The sequence below is a fragment of the Bos indicus genome, chromosome 1 (genome assembly GCF_029378745.1).
Source record: "Bos indicus isolate NIAB-ARS_2022 breed Sahiwal x Tharparkar chromosome 1, NIAB-ARS_B.indTharparkar_mat_pri_1.0, whole genome shotgun sequence".
Lineage (NCBI taxonomy): Eukaryota > Metazoa > Chordata > Mammalia > Artiodactyla > Bovidae > Bos > Bos indicus.
Genome location: NC_091760.1, coordinates 127917940 through 127943602, shown reverse-complemented (window position 1 = coordinate 127943602; position 25663 = coordinate 127917940). Strand labels below are relative to the sequence as shown.

Below are 25663 nucleotides of genomic sequence, written 5' to 3'. Positions count from 1 at the left end.
ACGACCAAAGAATATCCGTTGATAGAAAGTTCTTAAAAACTACATTGCTGTTGATGTAAAGGTTTCTAACAGTAATCAGGTTTGTATTTTGCCTTTTGCCACGTGACTGTTGTATGACAGGGGAAAGAGAGAGTGTGTGTGTGTGTGTGTGCACGCGCACGTGTGTGTATGTATTTCATGGGCATATGAGCTTAGTACAATGGAATGAGAAGGCTGGGGTCAGATAAATCTATTTCACAACCTAGCTGGGCCATTTTCCAGGGTTGTGACTTCAGAAAAGTTACTCTCTAAGCCTAACTTTTTCCATCCATAACTCAAATAGGATTGTTTTGGAGATTGAGTAATATATAACTTGGTCAGGATCCATGCCATAGTAGGCAATTAATAAGTGCTAATTCCATTCCCCTTACAATTTTTTAGGTATATGTATTTTTGTCTAATATCTGTCTATACCTAAAGGCTTATTTTTATGACTTATTTTAGCATGTTCATCTAGTCATGGCACACGCATACCTTCCATGATAGCTAGTCTATCCTGTGAGAGTTCAAATGACCTGCAGTTTAGTATGGATAAGAATCTACCTGGGAAGGAGCTCCCTGGTGGTCCAGTGGTTAAGGCTTCACCTTCCAATGCAGGTGGTGTGGGTTCGATCTGTGGTAGGAGAGATAAGTTCCCACACACCTCACGGCCAAAAAACCAGAACACGAAACAGAAGAAATATTGTAATACATACAATAAAGACTTTAAAAATGGTCCACATCAAAAAAAAATCTTTTTATAAAAGATTACACCTGAGAGATTGACTAAAATGTAGGTTCTCAGGTCCTTGGCACAGAGACTCAAATTCAGTAAATTTCGGGCAGACTCCTGAGAATGTTCATTTTAAGCAAGTACTGCAGTGATGAAGATTAGCAAATGCCAGATTTTAGGAAGCAGAGAAAGGAGATAAACCTGAGACTTGATAGGTTCATTTAAAATCCATAAAGACGTGCCTGTACTCAAAAGTTTTGTGTTATTCATGTTTACGAATTATTTTGTAATAAGATAAAGACACGTTGATCCCAGATAGTGAAGGAATGGTAGTCTTATCACACCCCACTGTTGCCATCTGCCGTGTAGCCACAGCAGTACTGGGTGACACAGCCCTCATATCAACTTCTTTTCCTGTGGAATAAGTGGTAACACCCTGTTCCTATGCTCAGAGTTTGAAAAACCAGTGCAACTTTAAGTGTTGTTATCAATAACATATTTAATGGCAGTAACAGTGCACAAGCACACCATTAAAATAGTTTGATGCATCTGTCTATCTGTCTTCTGGTTGACAAACATCCGTGTCATATTTCTTTTTTCTTCACATCTTGTAATCATATACTTTTTAGGCTAGTTCACATTGTTTCCAACCTCATTTTATAGGTGAGAGAATAATTTATCCTTTTTTTCTCCTCCTCATCCCAGCTCTCTTTATTTATTCACAGGAAAGGATTGAGACATACATACATGTTTGGTGTTAAGCTATTTATGGAGAATATAAAACATATTTGACTCGTGTTTATTAAATTGCACTTTACATTCCTTGTATGTAATTTAAAAATCAGGTGACTCAATGGGGATATGTTTATTAAAACTCTACTGATTCATTTTATAACTGTTGTTGGCATTCCACTGACAGTTCACTTTTTTGGGAACAGGATGCCAGTGTCCTGGAGCCTTGCTTAGAATCAGGGCTTCTATGTCGAAACCCATAGGCCCTGAGGGGAGAAGACTGAACTGAATTTCATGGAGTCCATCCTGCCCCTTACATGCATTATCTCGGCCGTCTTACTCTAATCTCCAGATAACTGGTGTGGCAGAAATTGAGTCTGAGAGGTTCAGTCTGATGTTGTAAACGTGAGTTTTTCACACTTTGGGCTCTTATCTGGCTCCAAAGTCCAGCCTTCTGTCTCCACACCCCACGTAGTTTCCCCAGTCACATACTGAGAGCATGAAATAGCTCATCGTTCCTGATTGTGGTTTAGAGACCCTTGCCCCTGGTATTCCAGTAATCTCAGAATTTTTGACAAGAAGCGAATGGACAGTGGTAATGTGCAAACTTGAATTCATTCAACAAATATGAGCTTGGTGCTAGGTATCATCAGATCAGGACCCTACCCTCAGGGCCTCCCTATCTTTCTCACCTGTTCTTATCTACCATCCAAGTGCTGCTGCAGGCTTGTCTTTTAGACCGAAGATACCAGTGGATTGCTGCACTGATAAGGTCAAAGATTTGTTTGACCTCTTGCTGTAGCTGTCATTAGACTTCCCTGGTTCAGACTGTAAAGCATCTGCCTGTAATGCAGGAGACCTAGGTTCTATCCCTGGGTCAGGAAAATCATCTGGAAAAGGAAATGGCAACCCACTCCGGTAATCTTGCCTGGAAGATCCCATGGACGGAGGAGCCTGGCGAGCTACAGTCCATGGGGTCTCAAAGAGTCAGACACGACTGAGCGACTTTACTTTCACTTTCACTTTATAGCTGTCACTGTCCCTGTGTGGGGCTTTATGTTCCCAGAGTTGCTCTGTCACTTTGAAAGTTTAAAACAGTTCCTTAGGGGATTGCCCTGGGGCCCTAAGGAATTCTACAGGGGAAAGAGCCCAGAGCCCTGCAGTGGGGGGTTGAGGGGAGGTCAAAGAGCATCCTGTAAAAGATCGGACTGGAGACCTGGGACTGGCTCCCGTGACCCAGTGTGCAGCCTTGGGACGGAAAGGCACAGAACTGTGCTGGCTTGATTTCCTCACCTGTAACCTGAGAAAGTTTGGTTCAGTGATAGAAAAGGCTCCTTCCAGCAGTAATTCTACTTCCTCCCCAGCAGAAAAGCAGGTGTGCTAAAACAAGCAGATGGTAACTCCACGTCTGAGGTTGGCCAGAGATCCCAGTTGCGAAGCTCCCTCCCACTGTTCTCCAAGGTGTACTTGTACTGGCCAGACCTTGAGTCCGGCCTTTACCCCATACCCTTTTGAGGAAAGTGCATGGGTTTAAGGGTGGGAGAGATGTTCTGCTTTGGAGGAAATGAGGATTTTTTTCTACTGGCTGGGGAATCAGTCAACAGGTGACAAAATGGGAGGTAAGGAATCATGGTTTGAAACTTTATGGCTGGAAAGAACCTGAGGAAATAAACTAGCCCAGCCTCTTCACATTCCAGATAAGGGAACGGAAGTGCAGGGAAGTCATAGGATTTGCTCAGGGTCACACCACTTGTGGCAGACGGGGAACAGAAGCTAGTGTCCCTTGCCTGTTTCAGTTTGCTACAGAAACGGGTAGGTCCTGTCGTAAGGTGGATTATCAGGAGAGCAGGAATGGGCAGTCAGCAAGCCAAGCCCAAGGAAGCACTGGCTCTCTCCAACTGTTCTGTTGACGAGAGCAGCCCGCCATGCCTGCTAGGCTTCTCACAAACGTCACCAGAAAGACACCACAATGCAAACTTCCTGTTCCATCGAAGCTCTTGGATTCTTGTCAATTAAGAGAGTCAAGAAAATTTTCCTTTTAAGCTAAGAGAGGCAGAAGGCTGTCTCCTATTTTTTAAAGCATTTTTTCCTCTCTTATTTAAGTGAAAATTTCTAAGGTCTCCAATAATTTAGTTTTGAGAGGAATGAAGCACTTTCTCGAGTATAAAGAGGAAGACCCAGCTCGCACAGCCCATGTTGCTGGTCACACCTGTGCACGTGGTCCTCGTTGCCCTGTGGTCCTGAGGAATCCAGTGGCTGTTCAAGTGCTAAAAGAGCATCCTGGGGGTCTTTCGGCCACCCCCTGAAGGCTGGCTTTGTGCCAGGTGAGATAGATACAAGCTGCCACTTCCTGCTTTGTGCATGGGATATTGTTTCTAGGTCCCGTTCTGTTTGTTATTTTTTTTGTTTGTGTGTTAGAACACTTGTGATTATTTGCAGAGTTGATTATCACTAGATAATAATAAGACCAGCGATTCAGTAAAAACAGAGCTGAATTTATTATCTTGCCAGGCAGAAGACAGCGGCATTCAGAATCCATCTCCCCAAACACATAAGCATTTTCACGCAGGCATGGCCATTTCTGATTAGCTCTAATGGAACGCCAATTCACTTCTAGACCAAAGGGAAGAGTTTTTTGGTCTCAGAATCTACTCAGCATTCTGGTCTGTCCCTGTGTAGACTGTCTATTCTGGTCCTATAGTCCTTGACCCAAACTCGGAGAGCAGGTGTGCCAAGGTCTCGGGTGGTCCTTGATACTTGCAGGGGAGGCCATGGCCAGTCTCACTGCATCTCGGGTCCCTGCTGCAAATTTCCTTCTGTTGCCTGTTCCACCCTTTCCCTCAGACTAATGCATGTTCCATCTTTGCTTTAAAACGGGAAGGGGTGGGAGGACCACTTTGAGGAAGCCGAAGGCACAGGGATAGACGGAAAAAGCGATGACGTGGCAGTGAAATGAAGCCCCAAATGGGGTTTTACTCAGACATTAGAGAACTGGCCCACCCCGGGTGCTGTGCTAAATCGGGTTTGAAAAAAAAAAAGCCTGACCTTTAAGATTTTTTCCTGTCAAGGTCTAGCAATTCTGGAGTTTGCTTTAGCCACTCTGCCCTGCAAGTTGACTTTTTTGCACAGAAGCATTGTAAATTACCTGGGAGAACATTTTGTTTTTTCCCTGTAAATGAATATACACTGTGAAGTGAGTTCTGACCTTGTTTGGTTGTTTATTTAAGTCTGAATATTCATTTTTGTTTTTTGACAAGTTTCAGGAAATCACTCAAGAGCTTTGTACCATGTTTGAATGATCTATTTTAAGACTTTCTTTTCTATTGAATGATTGGCATGTCTGATAAGAAGACTGCGCGTCCCTATTTTAGGAAATACTTTTCGAGGTCCTTAACTTCTCTTTTTCATGTATGAAGCTTAAACGGGAATCTTACCTCCAGTCCTAGCAGCTCCCTTACACTAAAAATGACCTGTTCCCCGCCCCCCACATGAGGTTCTCTGGCTCAGGGAGAAAAATAAAAGTCGGGTGATTAGTCATTGTGGCGTTCAGCAAACAAACACTTTGGAGGCCATGATTTATGTCGCTGGCGGGGCAAAACAAACCAGGTTATATCTGTCTCTAGCACTGACTGTTGTGAAAGGTAAGTGCCCTGTGTTTCCAGAAGGTCCCCTGAGTGCCCCTGGTTGTTGCATTCAGGTTTCTGAAACCCGGTGGCCATTTTCTGTGAGTTTGAATCCCTGTGCTAAACCCCTCCCCCGAGGAGTCCATGAGCATTTGTTTTCTAAAATGAAAGCACAGGCAGAGACTCGAGCTGTTCTACAGAACAGCCTATTTTTAGATTTTTTTTTTCTTAATCAGTGTATTTAAAGCATAATTTTTCTAAACAGTCTATTGTGGGCTAATATCTACACTGAGTTAAGGTTTGTCTGGGGAATTTTACTTTTTTTTTTTTTTTTAATTCAGGCAACATATTTATTGACGTAATTGTTCCCTGTTCCCTTCGCCCCCTGATCATTTCATTCTAAAACAGGTGAGCAGGGGGAACTGTTTGGATACCTACTGCCAGAAACCTTCCTTCAGTTTTGATCAGATTTATTTTGTGGGTAAACTTGGCAGAAGCAAACAGGAATTTAGTTCCTTTACTACTCTGCCCTCCCCCCGCCCCACAGTTTTTCCCAGTCAGTTTCTTTTGTCTGAACCATTGTGCATCCATGTGTGTGTCTGGCCAGAGTTTTGGTAACATTTCTGCAGTACAGAAAAGCTTCTGGGCCTCTGGTCATGTGTCAGCCCAGCTGATGGGCTTGTTGGACGGTCCCTCCAGTCTCCCGCACCTCCTGAACCGCAGGGCGAGGTGACAGTTCCACAAAGTGTGTGTCATGCCTGGCCTCTTTCCAGAGATCGCGGTATTGCCAGTGGTGGCTTCAAACTGGGAAAACGGGAGGTGGAGAGAAATGATGGAAAACAACTGGGGGGAGAGATTGTGGAAAACAAAAGAGAAGGAATGTGTGTGCAAGGAAAGTATCTACGTGGACTCAAATAAATAGCTGACAGCCCAGGGCCGTAAAAATCATCTCCGTACATTGGCATTTTGGATGGATCCAGGAGAGGATCTGCTGGGAACACAGGTTTGTCTGTTGACGGTGGAGAGGAAGTATGGCAGAGTGGGGCAAGAGCATCAGGAGCTGTTCTCCAGGAGGTTCCCACCTGCCCCTGCCCCCCGCCCACAGTATGACAAATGCTTAGCTTGGTCTCCAGACCAAGGGATTCGCTCTGCGCCAGCACCCCCAAAGTCTCTAGACCAGGTACGGTTGCTTCCTTGAAGAGATCTCTGTTGTTCCACTGAGAACTTCTCTGAGATTCCCCAAGGACACTTGTGATCTTGCTGGTTTAGGCTTTATTGTGTTGACCCTTTTGCTTGACATCCAGGCTGTGCTTCTGTGATCTAGTTTCTAGAATTGTTATTGTCTGGGTAATGCAGTGAAGGAGTATGATATCAATTCAAAATGCCCTCATCCGGTAAGGAGCTGTGCATCCTCTGTAGTTACTGCTTCCCTTGTTACATCACCTGCTAATGATGAATATGGAAACCTCTTTTCCTAGATTTATTTTTTTAGTTAAAAAAATTTTTTTGGCCATGCTGCATGGGATGCAGGATCTTCGTTTCCCAACAGAGGATCAAACCTGCACCCCGTGCAGTGGAAGCGGTGTCTTAGCCACTGGACCTCCAGGGAAGCCCCTGGAACCCTCTCTAAAAATGGATGCCTCTGAGAGTGTGAGTCTGATTGTGTGGAGGTCTGATGAGGAGTTATCATCCCTTTCTCAGAGTTTGAGCAGACCGTATCATTAAAATGACTTTAGGGAATGCCCTGGTGGTCCAGTGGTTATTATTCCGTGCTTTCACTGCTGGAACCAAGGTTCAATCCCTGGTCAGGGAACTAAGAGCCTGCAAGCTTTGCAGTACAACCAAAAATGAACAAATAAAAATTTAAAAATAAAACAGTTTGAATCAAAGTGGAGAATTTGATATCTACCCTTTTTGTCTCCCAGGACTCATACAGTAGGAAATTTTCCACATGGGAGTGAACAGACTGGAGGGAATGTGAAGGAATATTATGTGACCCAAAGATATTCCATGTTAGGGCTTCTGACCCCCTCTTCTTCATTAAAATGGAGTACTTCTGTAATTTTGAAAGCTTGAATACTGGTATCTCACCATTTAAATTTTAGGAGGCCTGTGAATCACTGTAGGAATCACCGGTACTTTAAGGCCTAAGTGATCTATCTCTATGTCATTGTAGATTAGGGTCTAAAATGCTGATATATACAGGGACAGGAAGGTGATATGAATGTTCAATGTAGGCTGGATTTAAGAAGATAGAAAGGTTAGATCATGGCAAACTGGAGGACATGAAAACTTCTAAAATACCGTAGGGCTGAATGAGCCAGGTCCGCAGGCCTACTCAGCCTCTGGACTGCTGCTCTGCTCGGCAGCTGTAGAGCTTCGCCATCTGACTCAATCCACCAGGCTGGATTTCCTCAGTGGCAACCTGCCCAGCCTTTTCCTGCAGAGCGTTGGGCTTGGAGCTCTCCAAGGCCCAGCCCAAGAAAAATTCGTGGCCATCGAGCCTTCTCCATGTCACAGCAAAGAAAGGAGCTACTTTGGCTGTGAAGTGTGTCCATCTCATATGGGCAGTGATTCGTCAGGAGAACACAGCTTTTGTGTCCAAGGATATCTGGAGGGGCATCAGACAAAGCAGCCTTGATTAAGCTGCTCTGTGCTCAGAGTGCCCATTTCAGGATGCAACAGGAAGAACCCACCAAAGGAAGCCCCATCTTATCTGGCCACGTCACTCCCAAGGCAGCTAAATGCCAAGGCTGATCTGGATGGTCTTGGGCAATGGGGTGAAAACGGGACAGCAGGCATATCTTGATAAACTTGGTCTGTGATATTGACCTCCTTGGCCCAAGAATGCTTTCTGAAATATTAGGCAGTTAGCTACTTCCTAACTCATCCTAGGCTGGGACAATGTGAGAATTGTCCTCCCTTTCTCTGTTGACACTCTATTGACCTTCCGAACATCCTGGAATTTATAATGCCTTCCCTTTTTTCTAAACATCTTTTAATCACTCTCCTTTTCATCAGCTCTCTTGGTGCTAAGTGAGTCATAATGTCTGCAAACACTCAGCACAGGGCCTGGCACGTAGAAAGTGCTCAGTAAATATTAGCTTTTATCGTCATTGGCACCATCATCATCACCATGATAACTATTGTCGTTTCCCCAGCAGATACGGAAACTTGGTTTCTTTTTGGTTGTGTACCTCCACACAGTCTCTTTGGGACAGTCTCTGGGTGGAGGCTATGGAGAGGTGTGCCTTTCACATTACACTGTAGGCTTGTATGATGGGGTGGTTTTGACCACGCTGGGAATCTGATCCCGAAGGCTTTGTCCCCTGGCTGCAACTTTAACTTCAGCCAAGTACCGGACTCCTTACTCACACACCCCCACCACTTGCCATTGACCCTTTGGCCATGCAAACCCTTTTGCCAAGCAGGGGAATTCCTTGTTAGAGGATAGACCACTTTTGTGCATCAGGGAGCCCACCAAATAGTAATAATATAGAACTTTGAAGGTAGAGCATGTGTAGATATAAAAATGAGGTCAGTCCGTGAAGATTTTGGGGCACTGGTAGGTGATGAGAAGTGGGGTATAACTGAACCTTCTTCAGAGTTGTTGACTGAAGAATATCGCCCGCTCCTTGGAAACACTTTAAAAAAAATTTTTTTTTGATGTGCACTGTTTTTTAAAGTCTTTATTAAATTTGTTACATTATTGCTTCTGTGGATTTTTTTTTAATGTTTTTTTGGGTTTTGGGCCATATGGGATCTTAGCTCCCCAACCAAGGATCAAACCCGTACCCCCTGACTGCCAGGGAAATCCCTCCTAGGAAATATTTCAGAAAATGGAAATAACTGATGCCATGCCCCCATGGTGACTTATTGTTTGGACTGGAAGTTACTAAGGTGGTGAGGAGAAAATGGCCACAGCATCTTAGAGATGAAATCCTAGCTTCAAATCAAATTCACTTAGTTTAGAAAGCAAATTAATAAAAGCCTTTTCAGCCCTTCAAAGCTCTCACCTCTATTTTGAGGGTAACGTGGTCTAGTATTTTATCAATCGGTAATTGTGGTGCTTTTTTCTGTTTTCTAAAGTACTTTCAGATGGAGTCCTGGATACTTAGTGGCCTGGGATCCCTAGGGCTGCACGAGACTTAGAAGTGGAGCTGTGTACTTAGCAGATGACTCTCTCTCGGTTGAGAGAGAGAGTGTTTTCTTTTTCCCACCTCTTCCTGCCACTGTTGGAGAACTTAGCTTGGAGTTCTGGACTCCAGTCCCCTCCCCCATCCACCCAGTCGAGTTATTGTCATGGTGTCTGGTAGCCCGCCAAGGATGTTTCTACATCCCCAAAGCTGTGAATGTGACATTTTGGGGAAAGAGGGGGTCTTCACAGATGTAAATGTTTAAGGATCTTGAGATGAATTCATCCTGGATTACCAGGTGGACCCTGAATCCAATGGCAGGTGTCCTTATAAGAGACACACAGAAGAGAGATGCAGAAAGAGGGGAGGGCCACGTGAGCATGAAGGCAGAGACTGGGGTTACGCAGCCACAGGCCAAGGGCCCGTAGAACCATCACAAGCTGGAAGAGGCAGGAAGGATTCTCCCCCTGGGGGCTTCAGAGAGGGCACGGCCCTGCCTGCGTCTTGGTTTTGGACCTCTGGCCTCCATTAGCTGTGAGAGAATAAATCTCTGTTGTTTTACGTCACCAAGTTTGTGGTAGTTTGTTATGGCAATGTTAGCAAACTGATACAGTGTCCAGCCTAACCTTGATTCAGAAGTGCCTGGGAACTTGGGAAAAATCAGTTTCTGGGGTCTTACCCCCTGGCTGTTCTGATTCAGTCTAGGGTAGCACCAAGAAACTAAATTTTTAGTAAGAACCTCCAGGTGATTCTGATACATCCAATCACCTCTCAGTATTGGTCAAGTTCCTTCTTCTGCCCTATTTCTTTTTCATCCGCTTTCCTTGGGCAGCACCCATGCTCTTGTGTGCAGCCAGCTTGTGTGTCAGTGCGATGCATGGCTGCATCCTCAGCCCAGCTTCCTCATAGCATCAAAGTCCATCGTGGATCAAAGTCCACTGTGGAGGCGTCCTGCTTGAGAGTGCCAGCTGTGTCTCCCACCAGGCTCCTCAGAGGCCACACTGACTTAATTCTTCTTCTGCCAGACCAGCCCTCTGGTCTTGTTCCCCCTTTCTCTCTCCTCGAGTTTATAACTAGTTGATTCTTCCATTCAAATAGCTTTTACTTATTTCTCTCTTTGTCATCCCCAGCTGTCTCCTTGCCTTCTTTCCAGCCCCCTCCAGACATCCTTCTCATCAAACTGCTCCCAGAATGACCTGTCTGCATATTTGTCTAAATGATTCTGCTTCAGATCTTTTAAAGTACTCACCATTGTCCTGCGTGCACATTAGAATCACCTGGAGAGTTTTTTCTTTTTACTCAAGACCAAACAAATTAGAATCTCGAGATGGAGCCTGAGTGTTCATGTTCTCGAGTTCTCATAGGTGATTCAAGTATGCAGGTAAGGTTTCTCTACTAGGCTAGAGGATCAAGGTCCCTGCCAGTCTCTCCATCTCCATCTCCCATCTGGCCCTGCCCAGCGCCTGTGCAGCAGACATCCCACCTCTGTGTGTGTTTAGTCACTAAGTCATGTCTGACTCTCTGCAACCCCACAGACTGTAGCCCACCAGGTTCCTCTGGCCGTGGGATTTCCCAGGCAAGAATACTGGAGTGGGTTGCCATGCCCTTCTCCAGGGGATCTTTCCAGTCCAGGGATCCAACCCGTGTCTCTTGCGTCTCCTGCATTGGAGATTCATTAACACTGAGCCATGTGGGAAGCCCCACCTCTTTGCCAGTCTCCAAATGTGTCATTCTGTTTCCTGCTCCTTTGCCTTTGCCTGACCTCTTATTAGAATAGAATGCCTTTTTCCTTCTTAGATCCCAGAGAAATTCTCCCTGTCTCTCAAGACTCGGTTCCACCTCATTTTCCCTGACTATTCTTCCCCAAACTCAGTGTAAGGCTGCCTCCTTCAAAGCCCTGGGCGTGCTCATTAGAGCACTTCCGTCATCACGGAGGAGCTGTTTGTCTGCATGTCTGTGTCCTCCATTGGACTGTGGGCTCCAGGAGCTTTCTGAAAAGAAATAAAGGATTAAATAAGGCCAAGGGGCGAAATCATTTTTCTGCTTCTCTGAATCATGGTATCCATACTGCCTTATAGTACATCAGGCACTTTTTAGAAAACAAAAGTCTACTTAAGGGACTTCCCTGGTGGTCCAGTGGCTCAAACTCCACACTCCCAAAGCAGGGGGCCCAAGTTTGATCCCTAGTAAGGAAACTAGATCCCACATTCCGCAACTGAGAGTTCGCATGCCACAACTAAAATGATCCTGTGTGCCACAATAAAGAATGAAGATCCTTAGTGCATAGTCCTGGTGCAGCCAAATAAATAAATATTTTTAAAAAACTCTACTTGGTTTTAGTGAATGTAATGAAGTTGTAGCAGTAGAAGCAGTAGTATATAATACCATTAAGTGACCACCTAGTTAAAAGCTAGTCAAATCTAGTCAAAGCTATGGTTTTTCCATTAGTCATGTATGGATCTGAGGGTTGGACCATAGAGAAGGACGAGCGCCAAAGAATTGATGCTTATGAACCGTGGTGTTGGAGAAGACTCTTGGACTGCAAGGAGATCAAACCAGTCAATCCTAAAGGAAATCAGTATTTTGGCCACCTGGTGTGAAGAACTGACTCATTGGAAAAGACCCTGGTGTTGGGAAAGGTCAAAGGCAGGAGGAGAAGGGGATGACAGAGAATGAGATGGTTGGATGGCATCACCAACTCAATGGACATGAGTTTGAGTAAGCTCTTGGAGTTGGTGATGGACAGGGAAGCCTGGCATGCTGCAGACCATGGGGTCGCAAAGAGTCAGACACAACTGAGTGACTGAACTGAACTGAAGGGAACACCTGCTAGCTGAGGTCTCTGTAATCATGCCTCATTTAACTATCATGATCATCATCTCAGGCATCATTCCCATTTTACAGAATGAATTAAATAAAGCACTGTGTGGTCAAGTCATGCAGAATGGCAGAGAATATGAAGTAAAATGCATAAATGATCAGCTAGTCAGCAGTATGTCTGTGGTATATAGGCTGAACAGGAAAACCCCATTTTATTGGTAAAAATAGCTGATGATGTGTAGTTTTTTGAGTGGCAAGTACACATTTGACATTGACTTCGGCCGACAAAGATACACAGCTACTAAACATACCAATCAAAAGATGAGATAGTGGTTTATATTTACTAAAACTTAGAATCACATAAATACAGTCTTCCTTTTAAGTATGCTAGAAAGAATTTGATCCAGAGTCACACGATCAGGGTTGAAAAACTCAACCTGGTCAACTTAAAGCCATGTGGTGTTTGGATTTTGGTTTAATTTTTCTGAGCTTTAACATCTTCATCTTTGAAATGGAAATATTATTTCACAGTCCACAGGGGTGTTGTGAGAAAGGAGATCAGATGTTGCATGCGGAAGTGCTTTGTAGACGTCGTTGTTGTTTAGTCACTAAGTCATGTCCGACTCTTTGGGACCCTATAGACTGTAGCCCCGCCAGACTCCTCTGTTCATGGGATTTCCTAGGGAAGAGTACTGGAGTCGGTTGCCATTTCCTTCTCCAGGGGATCTTCCCGACCCAGGGATACAACTCATGTCTCCTGCCTGGCAGGCAGATTCTTTACCATTGAGCCACCAGGGAAGCCTGCTTTATAAATGGTAGAGAGCTAAACAGGAGTAAGGTGAGGTGTTCTTTCTTTTTGTTCTGCCTTTGTTGAACAAGAAAGTTTCCAGAAGGTTGGTGTTTGGAAAGCTGCAGGATGGGGAAGGCAGTATTTTTCCGGGTGAGCAGATATGGGCACTGGAATGATTATAGGCTGGCTGTATTCTCCAGAGCAGCAGGATCCGAGGATGCTGGGATGGGAGCCCCTGAAAAACAAGTGGCCTGAGCTAGTTAGGATGAGGGAATGAGAAGAATGTTTGGAGAATTAGTATTCCTGTGCTTGTTGATACAGTGGAGCTGCTGCTGCTGCTGCTAAGTCACTTCAGTCGTGTCCGACTCTGTGCGACCCCATAGACAGCAGCCCACCAGGCTCCCCCATCCCTGGGATTCTCCAGGCAAGAACACTGGAGTGGGTTGCCATTTCCTTCTCCAGTGCATGAAACTGGAAAGGGAAAGTGAAATCACTCAGTCGTGTCCGACTCTTTGCGACCCCGTGGACTGCAGCCTACCAGACTCCTCCATCCATGGAATTTTCCAGGCAAGAGTACTGGAGTGGGTTGCCTTCTCCAGCAATGGAGCTGGGAGAATGCCTGCAACCAAGGACCAGCCCAGGAACCACAGATCAGCTCCAGGGCCTTGCCATCTTGTTCTTTAGCTCATAGTCTATTCCCAACAACTTTACCCCCCAGCAACTCTGAAGTTTTGAGGTCTCAGGGTAAAAGTTCACTTACCCTGAGGTCCCAGTGTCTTCATCCAAACGTATTAGTGTATTAACACACCAGAGCTTCTCTTCGCAAAGTCAGGGTTGCTTCCTGATAGTGTGGCTGTAACCTTCTTCCTCTTTTAGATGATACTGAGCTTTATCTTTTTTTATTCTAACAAATTGAAGAATATTTTCTAAGTCGTCATCAGTATAACAGTCCTGAAGTTAAAATAAAGTCTGAGTGGGTAAAAAGAATGATCACATTCTGCCAGTCTTTGGAGGAGACTGCCTTTTGTCACAGACATTACCACCCTAGACTTACTTGGAAGTTTCTGAAGGAGGAGTCAGCATATCATGTTCAAGGAATCAGTAGTTATATTTTAAGATAGCATTGTCTTTCTGAAATATTCCAACAGACTAAAAATTATGGACCGAAGGAACACAACTGCATTTCACAAGAATGAGTGAATTTTTGAAAGAAAGAAAGATAACACTAAGTCATATCCGACTCTTGTGACCCCATGAACTGTAGCCCACCAGGCTCCTCTGTCCAGGAGATTCTCCACGCAAGGATACTGGAGTGGGTTGCCATTTCCTTCTTCAGGGGATCTTCCTGACCCAGGAGTGGAACTCAGGTCTCCTGCATTGTAGATAGATTCTTTACCAGCTGAGCTACATGGGAAGCCTACATGAATTTTTGAGAATCAGTTTAAAAATTCAGCCTTGGAAGTTGGGAAGCCACGGAAGAAGAAGACTACAAAGGCAGAAAGGAGAACTCCATGCCAAAAAAAGAGTCTGAATATTATAAATAAAATCAATTATCACACACTTACTATTTGCTATGTACTTGCCCTGGCTAGGTGCCCTTCTGTGTGTGTGTGTGTGTGTGTGTGTGTGTGTGTGTGTGTGTGTGTGAAGTTGCTTCAGTCACATCTGATTCTTTGCAACCCCATGGACTCTAGCCCACCAGGCTTCTCTGTCCATGGGGTTCTCTAGGCAAGAATACTGGAGTGGGTTGCCATTTCCTTCTCCTGGGGATCTTCCCAACTCAGGGATCGAACTCGCATCTCTTACGTCTCCTGCGTTGGCAGGTGGGCTCTTTACCACTAGCACCACCTGGTACTCTCCTTGAATCCCCCCAGCAGCCCACGAGGGCTGTATGATTTGCTCCAATTAATATGTGAAGAGACTGAGGCTTAGGGAAGTCAAGAACATTCTAAGGTCCTGTGTCAGTGAGCAGGTTTGGTGGCTGTCAGTTGAGGAGTATGGTGATATGCTTACGGTGTATGGAGCCAGAAATCTGGAAACCTGTTTTAGTGATACCATGAGACCTTATGCAAGTCATTCTACTTCTCTGTGCCTCCATTTTCTCACATCTAAAATGAGAGGGTTGGATGAAACTATCTAAAGTTCCTTGTCTATAAAATTCTCTTTGCTGGGGCCTAGTTGAAGGAACTAGAGATATTTAGCCCGGGGAAGGGACATGCAAACCTTCGAAGGGCTGTCACATGCAGAGGTCACAACTGAGGGCTCTGCATGAGGACTGCTCCTCTAAGGAGGAAATTCCCACACTGGGTGGAGTGGTCCCTACTCCTGGTCTGAAGAATCTCGAGAATCCATCTATAGCAAATGAAGAAGTAGTTAGAAGGCATGCTCCACTAAGAAACTTGCTCTATGCTTTTTGTTATCTAAAACACCCAAGGTCTATTTATTTTGAAACAAAATTCGTTCATCTGCCCATTTTGAGCGAGGTTTTGGGGACTGGATCCCCAGTGACTCAGGACCCAAGAGCATCTCTTTGTGTGGACTCAGCACCATCTTGTGGATGTAGCACTGGGAACTGGGAATGTACTCCAGTCGTCAAGTGGAAAAGAACTTCAGGATACAAGCATGAAAGAGTTGCTGCCCTGGGAAAGGCTCCTCAGGGATCATGAGGGGCTGATCCCTTAGAGGAACTGCCTGCTCTCAAAGTGAGGGTCTGCCATGGGGAATTTACTTGTGTGTCTCTAACCCTGCTATTATGCCCTTGACACCTGGGAGAGTAGAGTGGGCAGGTTCAGTGACACAGTAAGCCAGACCTTCCAAGGAGTTGTGGAACAGCACCCGGGGTCCTATCTCCTAGCAGGGTAGGGGGGGCATCGGTACAGAGGCCTCAGGAGGGAGCCCCGGGCCCCTTCCCTCTGGCCTCCATCTCCCATATCCTGTATCCAGCCCCACCTCTCCTGTTCCAGGACTCTGCTTCGTCCGCTCTCCTTCTTGCTGGCATTGATCGCCACTCAGGGCATCGCTTGCCCTGTTGTGCTTCAAGGACCCCTCTCCACAAGGTGAGGATGGAACAGATGGAAGGTGTAAAGGGAACAGAGCAATGGGGCTTAGAATGCTTTCCCTCCCCAACCCTGACCCCTAATAATGGTGAGACTAGCCATCTGGATGTTCTTGGCATTTCTGTATGTGAAGAAGCTGAGCAATAATCTTATTCAGAGCTAAGATGACGGTCGAGAGCAGTGTTGCTCAGCGCCTTTACTAGGCTGAAAAGGGCAACCCGTGGCCCTGAAGAGGCCACTCAAGGGGTAGAAGCTCTCCCTGGTTGTTGTGAACCCAACCTCTTTTTCTCTGCTTATTCTTCATAGTTGGGTTGGTAGAAATATGTGTAATAGGCATGCAGGGCTCCCCCAAATAATAGAATCACAGATTTTGCACCTGTTTACACATAGTTACTGGCTTTATTGATACTATATTATGATACATATACCTGTTCTTTGAAAGTGTTCTTTTAATTACATTACTATACCCATATTAACAGACTTCCCTAACAGGCTCAGATGGTAAAGAATCTGCCTGTAATGCAGGAGACCCAGGTTCTATCCCTAGGTCAGGAAGATCCCCTGGAGAAGAAAATGGCAACCCACTCCAGTATTCTTGCCTGGAGAATTCCATGGACAGAGGAGCCTGGTGGGCTACAGTCTGTGGGGTCACAAAGAGTCGGACAGGACTGAGCGACTAACACACAATGTGTTACCCACAGTCCCTTATTTTGTTGAGTATTTATTTTTGTACTTCTTTTTCACAAGTATGTTTTTCTAACTTTTCTTCTTTTGGGGTCAGCCTGACCTGAGTCCCGTAACTCCTGCCTGTCCGGCCCACCAGAATTAAGTTGCCCAGGCTCCTTGGAAGCCCTTAAAGCCAGGGACTCTCCAGGCCACTCATTGCTCCACTTCAGCCCCAGGGAAATCCCCACTTACAAAATGACCCCCTGCTTCCAACACCCTTTCAACCAACAGGCGTTAAATTGGTTGCTATTATCATAATGAGATGAGCTAAAGAAAAGAGTTGCTGGGATTGTTTTGTTTTCTGGAATTTTCATGGAAAATTATCAGAGTGTAAAAGAGCAATAGACTGAGATACTATGGTTTATCTGGATTGTCCCTTCTAATCCTATTAAGAACTAAGTTGCACTATTATATCCATTTTATAGATTAAAAAAAAAAAAAAAGCCCAAGTCTTGAGATGCTAATTAACTTGTTTAAATTCATACAGCTACTAAGTAGCAGAACTGGAGTTTGAGCCCAGGAGTGTGTAAGCAGGGGCCCTGCTCTGCCCTCTGAGGACAAAGATAACTCCACAGGAGGAGAAAGGACAGCTTGGGGACCAAGAAAAAGAAAGCTTGGAACAACTGGCTCCTTCTGACAGTTGTCAAAAATTTTAATCAGGGAATTCAGTGATTCAATGGCAGCTTGAACCAAAATCCAGAATCAGCACATAAATGTGCAAAACCCCAGACCAAACCCAGATTTTCAAAAAAAATTTCACTGAATCAGCCACAACCTAATGAATCCATTAAACTAAGACATAAATTAAAAAGACTTTAACATGAAAAATGCAGAACATCAAAATGTTCTCTAAAATAAATCATAACCAAACTACTGTTATTAGGTTCCTAGTTTAAAGTAAGAGAGAGGAGGTCTTAAGAACTTACCCTTGTAAAAATCCCCTCAGTGTGAGGGCAGAGGAGCAAATGTGGTCTGCCAAGAGACTAAAGAGATAGGACAGATGATGAAGCAGAACACAGGGAAGGCTTTCTTAGAAAATGAAAGAATTTCACCATATAAAACAAGCACGTGGGATTTCCCCTACAGTCCAGTGGGTAGAACTCCATGCTTCCACCACAGGGGGTATGGGTTCAGTCCCTGGTTGGAGAACTTAGATCCCATGTGCCAAATGGCCAAAAAATAAAAATAAAACCAGCACATGACCCAATCAACGACCAGCACCAGACCTTGTTTTTATAGCCAAAAGTTGAGTGACATTCTGACTTAAAAAGACAAGTGCACACAGAAGAAATGTATAGATTATTTGTCTTAAATACATTATTTTAGTTTCCTTCCTGTCGAGCTTTTACTAATTGCTAAAAAATTGCTAATAGCCTACTTGGATAATTTTTATTTAAGATATGAATGCTTTCTTCCATAGGCTTAGAAGAAGTGCTAACCTATGATGCAACTAAAGAAAATCATTTTGATAATACTTGCAACTCAGTTCCCACATATCAGCTAAGGCGCAGATGTAATAACTGCTTTTGGCATTAGGAAGATGATTAGTTGATGAGCCCCTCTAGGGTGGTAAACACTGTGAGGGGGACTGGCGAACTCCCGGCACACAGTGAAATAGAGTATTTGTCCCTACCATTGAGGAATGTCACATTCCCTATATTTGGGGCCTGTGGTCAAGACTTGGTAATACTTGTTCCTACTGACATTTACCACTAATAATAATTAATTGGTAATAGTTATACTAATAATAGCTAATGTTTATTAAGCTTGACTTTGTGCCAGATATTAAGCCACCCACTTCATGGTTACTGTCATTTAATCTTCATTTTAACCTGATAAGATGCTATTATTAGCTCCATTTTGCACATGAAGATGCTGAGGTGCAGAGTAAGAAGCTTGCCCAAGGTCATAGCCAGAACATGATGAGAGCCAAACTTGACATCAGAGTTCAGGCTCTTAGCCACAGTGCTAGACTGGACATGGTCTGCTGTATCCCACATTATCCTTCAGGAGAACCCTGCTTCATGAGTGGACTAATACAGTGTTCTCAGGTCCCTCAGCTGTCTTAGTTCAGTAGCTTTAATCACCCCCTATACAACCCACTCCAGTACTCTTGCCTGGAGAATCCCAGGGATGGCGGAGCCTGGTGGGCTGCCGTCTATGGGGTCGCACAGAGTTGGACACGACTGAAGCGACTTAGCAGGAGCAGCAGCCGTATGCCCCTTCTGTACCCACTTTTTATGGTAGCCTCTTGTGTTATACTCAATAACTGGAGGGTGGTAGACATTTGATAAATATTAGCTTGAAATGTAAATGGACCAAAATGATAATGTTTATTTAATAGTGTCATCTGTTACTTTGATGACTTTTTTAAAATGACATTTTTTTAAATTACTTATTTAGCTGCCCCAGGTCTTAGTTGCGACATGGCAGGGTCTTCGATCTTCGTGGCAGCATTTGAACTCTTAGTTGCAGCGTGTGGGATCTAGTTTCCCAAACAGGGATCAAGCCCGGGCCCCCTGCATTGGGAGCACGAGGTCTGAGCCACTGGACCACCAGGGAAGCCCGTGAAGTTTACATTTTTTAAAGAAAATAAAAGTAGAAATTTATGGAAAATTCTGAATTACGTGAAGTGTTCACTTCAGAGCCATTTGATGATCCGTATAGAATCGTTGTGCATATGGGGGATACAGCCCCTTCTGGCAGGGGGATGCAGCCCTCAGCAGGGTACCTGCCTGGGGCCAAGCAAACTGTGGGTGGGCTATGAGCCCCACAAGACCCCCACCCCACAGCATACCACAGGGCATAACCTGTCCCCTTGAAGGTGGTGCCCCCCTCAAATCCAGGCTACCGATTGCTAAGCACCCACATGCTGGTTGGTAGGCTGGGGTCATGAGCATAGGAGCTTTTGATACCAGTAAAGAACTTCTGATACCAGGAAAAGCTAAGCGCTTTGTTTTTTGGTGCTCCAAACCTATAGTGGAGAGTGTAGTTTTTGAGTCATCCTGCTCAGGTTTTAATCCCAGTTTTGCTGCTCACTGACTAAATGACCTTGGTCAAATTACACAGCCTCTCCAAGTCTCAGTTTTCTCATTTTCAAAATAAGGTTGCTGTGAGGCTTCATCAGGATGGTGTATATGGAGTGTGCAGAGCACTGCTGGGCACAGGGATGTGCTTGTGTGGTGTTGGGGGCATAGCATGCGGCTGGCATATTTAGGTGAGCTTCCTCCTGTCCCATGAATGAGTGGGGGATGCCGACACATGTGTGGTGGAATGTCAATGTCACTTTAAAGCAGCTCTCAGGGAGGCTGCCCAGAGGGGCTCCAACACCTACAGGAGACACAGTGACCTGATTCGTCAAAGGGTAGTTAGAAGTCGTGTGCCAGCTTGTGTGCACAACATACCTGGGTAACTTTCAGCAGGATGCCACACTCCCACCTACCCAGATCCTGTTCCCGAAACGGATTCAGTCTCAGCAGTGTCACCTGGCTCCTATTCTTTTTGAGACTCCACAGGTGAGTCCGATGTACAGTTCTGCAGAGAACCACCATTGTAAGCTCACATTATGATGCCTCTTCCGTCTTACTGCTGGTTGCCTGATGGGCAAAGAGGGCTTGTGTATGCCTTTGGGGTGGGTCACCAATCAGTGTACCAGGAAACACAAGCATCCACAGTTACAGGACCCAGAAGCAGGCCACAGACCCAGCTGTGCTTCACTTAGCCCAGACCCTTCTCCTGATCAGCATTTCATGAGAGGGGGCTGAGTGAGGAAAATGACCTTGGAAGGAACTGAAAGTGGTTACAGAAAGCGGACATCCCTGGAGGTGCTTGCAGGGAGCACAGGTACGGAAATGGAGCCTTGTTAATTACCTGACACTAGGACCTTATGCTGCACCCCCGCGTTGATAACTTTAAATTTTTAGCATTTTTTTTTTAAGTTAACTTTTAAAAGTTTGTTGCTAGTTCAGTCCAAGCACTCAGGAGACAAAGGCCAAATGCTTAGGGCTTAAAGACAAAAGGACAAAATTCAACTGAGTACATTTTAAAGATCTTACTGGCTTTATTTAGTGATTCATGAGTCAGGCAACATCCAATCTGGCAGACAGAATGGAGCTCCAAAGAGCTACACAAGGTGAGAGGTTTTATTGGCAGAAGGGAACAGAACAAGGAAATTATACCAGGCAAAAAGGTGGGTTGGTTATTGCAAGGTTCCTTTCCTTATAGGGGGTGACAGGGATTGTCACGCAGACTACCTAACTAATGCTTATCAGTCTATTCCTGATTTAAGCTGATATCTAGTTTAGGATTGCATTGCAGAGAGAGCCAAAACTCTTAAGTAAGTTCCAGTTTGATGACATGAGGCATAGCATTAGCAGCTCCATTTTGGGCCTGTTGTTTTGTCGTTAACAGAACAAAGCACGTCGTTAGAGCTTGAAGAAATACTCTTTTCCTTTCTCTGAGCCAAAGCAATAACAGTAAGCAGTTTTTTGGTGCTTCAGAGCTGTGTTTCATTGTTATAGCTTGTGTGAGCCGTAATAACTTCATGGCAGTGCACAGCCCTCGCTTGTCTTATCCAGCTCCAGTTTTAGACCAGCAGAGTTGATTGTGTGTGTGTGTGTTTTGTTTTTCCTTTTACAGTGTCAGACTTGTTGATTTTTTAATGTTCAACCTTTTAGCATCGGTGACAAGTTGTAGGGCAGTTCGTGTTGACCTAACTCTGGATCCAGAAAGCCTGGTTAACAGTGCCAGGTATGGTGGGCTCTAGAAAGCTTATTGTCTGGGTGTTTTTTGTTTTTGCATTTACTTCATAAAAGTTTATCAGCGTGTTATGTGCCAAGTGTGGTGCTGAGAGCTAGGGGAAACTGTGGTAAATAGTGGTAAATAGTTTTCAGCCTTCACAGAATTCATATGCTTGTGGTAAAGCACACATTTATCAAATAATACTTAACTACAACCATAGTGCGTGTGTGCATGCTAAGTCGTTTCAGTCATGTCTGACTCTTGGTGAGCCTGTGGACTGTAGCCCTCCAGGCTCCTCTGTCCATGGGATTCTCCAGGCAAGAGTACGGGAGTGGGTTGCCATGCCCTCCTCCAGGGGATCTTCCCTACCCGGGGATCAAGAACGTGTCTCCTGCGTTGCAGGCAGGTTCTTTACCACTAGCTCCACCTGGGAAGCCTATAACCATAGTATATACTATGCAAGAAGAGTCTGCTGAGGAGTATAGGACAGGTACACCTGATTGAGGGGTAATGGATTGTTGGATAGAGACCAGGATAGGCTGCTGCCTGGGCTGGAAAGGCATTCTTGGCTTCAGAAGCCACATGTGCAGAGGCCCTGAGGTGGGAAGATCCTCAGCATATTCAATGAACAGAAGGAGGGCTGGGTTGGGTTAGAGTGGCAGGAAATGAGGTCAAATCACAGAGACCTTCTAAGCTTTGGTAAAGATACTGGAATTTGGGTTCAGGGTTCTAAGGAGCCTCCCTAACCGTGTCTCAGATCCATGTTGGCCAGGAGATTGTTTTCACTGTCATGGAAAGGCTCCCTCCCAAAGGCGGCCCCACCCCACAGCTTCCCTTCCCCTAACCCTCCCCTGATGCTTCATCGCCACTGGTCTCATGCTTTATCCCAACTGACAGGTCCCCAGCCTGAGTCTCATGATCCCTGAGATTGTATCATCCACAGGCCTGTAATGAAAGGACAAGTCTAAATACTCAAGTGGGGGATGGGGGGAGGCACATGAAAACTCATCTTCCTGATGGATTCAGTCCACATCCTTGGACTGAGTTGGCAACAAACTTTTAAAAATCAACTTTTTTTTTTTTAATACTAAAAAATCTTAAGTTGGCTACATGTGAGTGTAATGTAAAAGCCTCGGCTGTTTAGTAAATTCTGGGCTGTGGGGCAGACGCTGACTGACTGTGTGTTCAGCTGGCACCTTGAAATTGCCTTGTGTCCCATAACGGTACACCCGGGGAAGCCGTGATAGGTCCTGGGCCTGAGGCTCATCCTCTGGCAACGCACAGGTTGCCCTGGTAACTACCAGCCATGGTCACGGGTCGGCTTGCCTGAGCTCCAGTCCTTGGCTGGTTTTTCAGGGGACCCCTCTGGCACACTCTGCTTCACGTCAGGCAGCATTTTTTAGTGACTTTCGAGTGTGGGGCCCAGGCAGGCTACCCACCGACCAGCCCTAGCTCTTGGAGTCCACCCGGGTCTGTTCCCTGCCTCGGGCTTTTCAGGGGTGAGCCTGCACCACCCGCCTGCAGCTTGGGCTTGGTGCAGAGCCATCTTGTGCTCGGAGATGGCGAGTCAGCTGCTCCGACTTCCCTCCTGCTCTGCGTGACGCGGTAGCCTGCAGGGGGCTGGGCGCTGGGCACATCAGCAATTACCACTCTGCTGTGAGTGAGGCAGTACCCTGGGTTCCGTTTCCACATCTGTACCGTGGGCCTGAGATTAGCAGCTTCCGTGTGGTGAGCACTGACTCTGTTAATGCATTTAACCCTGAGTTGGTGGCAGTGTCTCCATTTTATGTGTCTGCCTCACGGGATTATGAAGGGGATTAAATAGATTAATATGTGAAGTGCTTTATAACCTGAAATGTATCAGATGAAAGCAGTTTTATTCAAAATTGGTTGGGGAAATTCACATAGATGAACCTTGTAATTCGAAGTATATACAGTGCCTATCCATACATAATGCTGATTTAGGACCGTGTATCTGTTTGTAGTACGGATCGTTCATGTAGTACATGAATATTTTGAGGGCCTGCGATGTATCAGGCACTGTTCTAGGTGCCTAAGATACATCAGTGCAGAAAATCAGAGATTTCTGTCCTCATGATGCTTAAATTTCTAGCAGGCAGATGGACAGTCAATAATGAGTAAATTCTGCAGTGTATGGGGATGCTGTGAGTGCTGTGGAAAAGAAAAGCAGAGCAGATAAGTGGGCCCAGGAGTGTGGTGGCTCTTTTCATCAGGGTGAGTCTCTGTGCTTTCAAATAGTTCCCAAGTGCCTACCGTGCCCTGTGGCCTGGAGACACAGCCGTGAACTGGACGGATAAGGTCCTTTCCCTCCTGGAGTTTACTTTCTGGCAGACACAGTGGACAGCGAACAAGCAGGCAAATACTTGTGATAATTGCAGGTTGAAGTATGTAGCATGAAGATGATGTGAGGGCAAGTAGAGGCGGGAGCAAATAGAGAGATGGGGTGGGCCCTCAGAGTTGACATTTGAGCTGGGCCTAAAGCAGGGGTAAGCCAGCCCCCTGGGCAGGACTGGAATTGGGCCAGGAGAGACTGGCAGCAAAGGGAGGACTGAGTGTGAGCAGAGAGAGTGGGGCAGAGGGGGTGGGAGTCTGGGAATAGTGGCTGGGACCCATGGACAGTGCAGGGCCTCACAGGCCACAGCGAGGGGTCTTCATTCCACCCTAACATCTGGGGATAGCCACTGAAGGGCTCTAGGCAGGGCCTGACTTGATCTCCTTCGTGCAGTTAAAAGACCACCCTACGCATTGCATGCCTAAGTGGTTCTGTTCAGTCACAGGCGAGCAGGACACAGAACTGGGAGTCAGTTCTCAAGCTGATTCTCACCCGTATTCTTTGAACCCCTGCTGTGTGCTGAGCACTGTGCTTGCTGCTTTTCACGTGTATTACCTGGTTCATTCCTCTCTGCCCAGGTTCTGGTTCATCCAGAAAGAGTCCATGCAAACTGTGATTCATTGTCTTGCAGGAGTCCCCAGAAAGCTGGGGTGCAGGAAGCTAGGGATGGGGAACAAGGGTGCAATGGCAGGTGGATTTAGATAGTTTTAACACCATGCAGCAGTTGGTCTCTGTCCTTTTTTTAGGATAACCCATCGCAATGAGCAGGAAGTTCATTTTTGCTCAGAAGCCAGAATGTATAATAGTTCTTCCCTCCATCCTCCCTGACAGGTCACAGTCAACTGAGAGGAATGGGGCTATTCAATCAGATAGGCCTTTAAGAAAAAGGTATTTGGCTTCTGAAACCAACTCTAGATTATATGCTCACCCATAAAATGAGAAGTTCCAGGGGATGGGACCCCTGTCCTGGTCATTCTGGTAACTCAGTTCCCACAGCATTCAGACTTTTAAAATTCCTTTTCACATTAGCACCTCTAAATGTCAGTGGAATTTGGTAGGACAAGAAACGGATGCAGCACTTCAGGGCTTTAGAGAGAAGATTCTCCAAGCACATTTGCCAGCTTTCTTAAGCAAGCAGGTGTCCGGGCAAGCTCAATCGTGAGATGAACCCAAAGGCTACCTCCTCTAAACACTGCTGTGTTTCAAAAAGGATAAAAAAAAAAAAGAGAGAAACAAAGGACCTTTTCCCCCTTTCATCTTTCCAAACAAGCAACCTGAAATATTTCACCGGGCACGTTGCGTCACTTGTGAATCTGATAATACTCCTTCTCACAATCCATATGCACGCAACTACAAGTCTGGAGACCAAATGTTTGCCTTTTCAGAACAACATAGTCAAGAAAGGTGGCTCAAGCCAAGCTGCCTCCCTGTTGAGTGGACTCCAGCAGTTTCCTGATGTTACCTTTTCCAGCCACCTGAATTTCAGATGAAAAACAGACCTCCCTTGTCATGCTACACCTTCTTGAATCTGATAGCTTAAATGCATGAGAATCTGATAAATGCAGCTCTTCTCTGCTCCTTTTGGGCTGCATTTAGAAGGCAACGTGAGAGGATTTTCCTTTTCTTAGACGTCGCTGAACTCCATAAAGGGCTTCTGTTTTGTAATCTGTTTCCGAGATCTGATGCATGTGTTTCTAAGACCCCGTCACGTGAGGAGGTCTGACGTAGTCACCCAACGTGACTGTGAGAAAAGGCACTGCAAAGATGTGTGTGGGATGGGGACCCAGATCACTGAAGTGGTGTCCTTTGTCAGAACACTTTCTGCGGAGAATGGCAGGTCCACGCAGTAGATTCTGCTTCAGTATGGGTCTTGCGCTGGCCCCAAATAGACTGTGAGTTTGACTTGTGCGTGATTCCAGGTCAGTATCCTAATGCA

At 45.5% G+C, this 25663-nt stretch overlaps 1 protein-coding gene across 17 annotated transcripts in view; it reads left to right on the top strand.

Annotated features, from left to right (window-relative positions):
- ZBTB38 (zinc finger and BTB domain containing 38) overlaps positions 1-25663 on the top strand; it is a 131202-nt gene that overhangs the window by 64564 nt on the left and 40975 nt on the right. For 4 of the 17 annotated variants that reach the window (XM_019961654.2, XM_070793942.1, XM_070793962.1 and 1 more), the window contains one exon: positions 14001-25646. The exons of 10 other annotated variants lie outside the window; for them this stretch is intronic. The gene's annotated coding sequence lies outside the window, so the exon portion shown is untranslated. Of the gene's footprint in view, positions 5125-14000; positions 25647-25663 lie in introns of all 17 variants that reach the window. 3 more of the 17 variants (XM_070793958.1, XM_070793961.1, XM_070793947.1) reach the window with 2 other exon arrangements.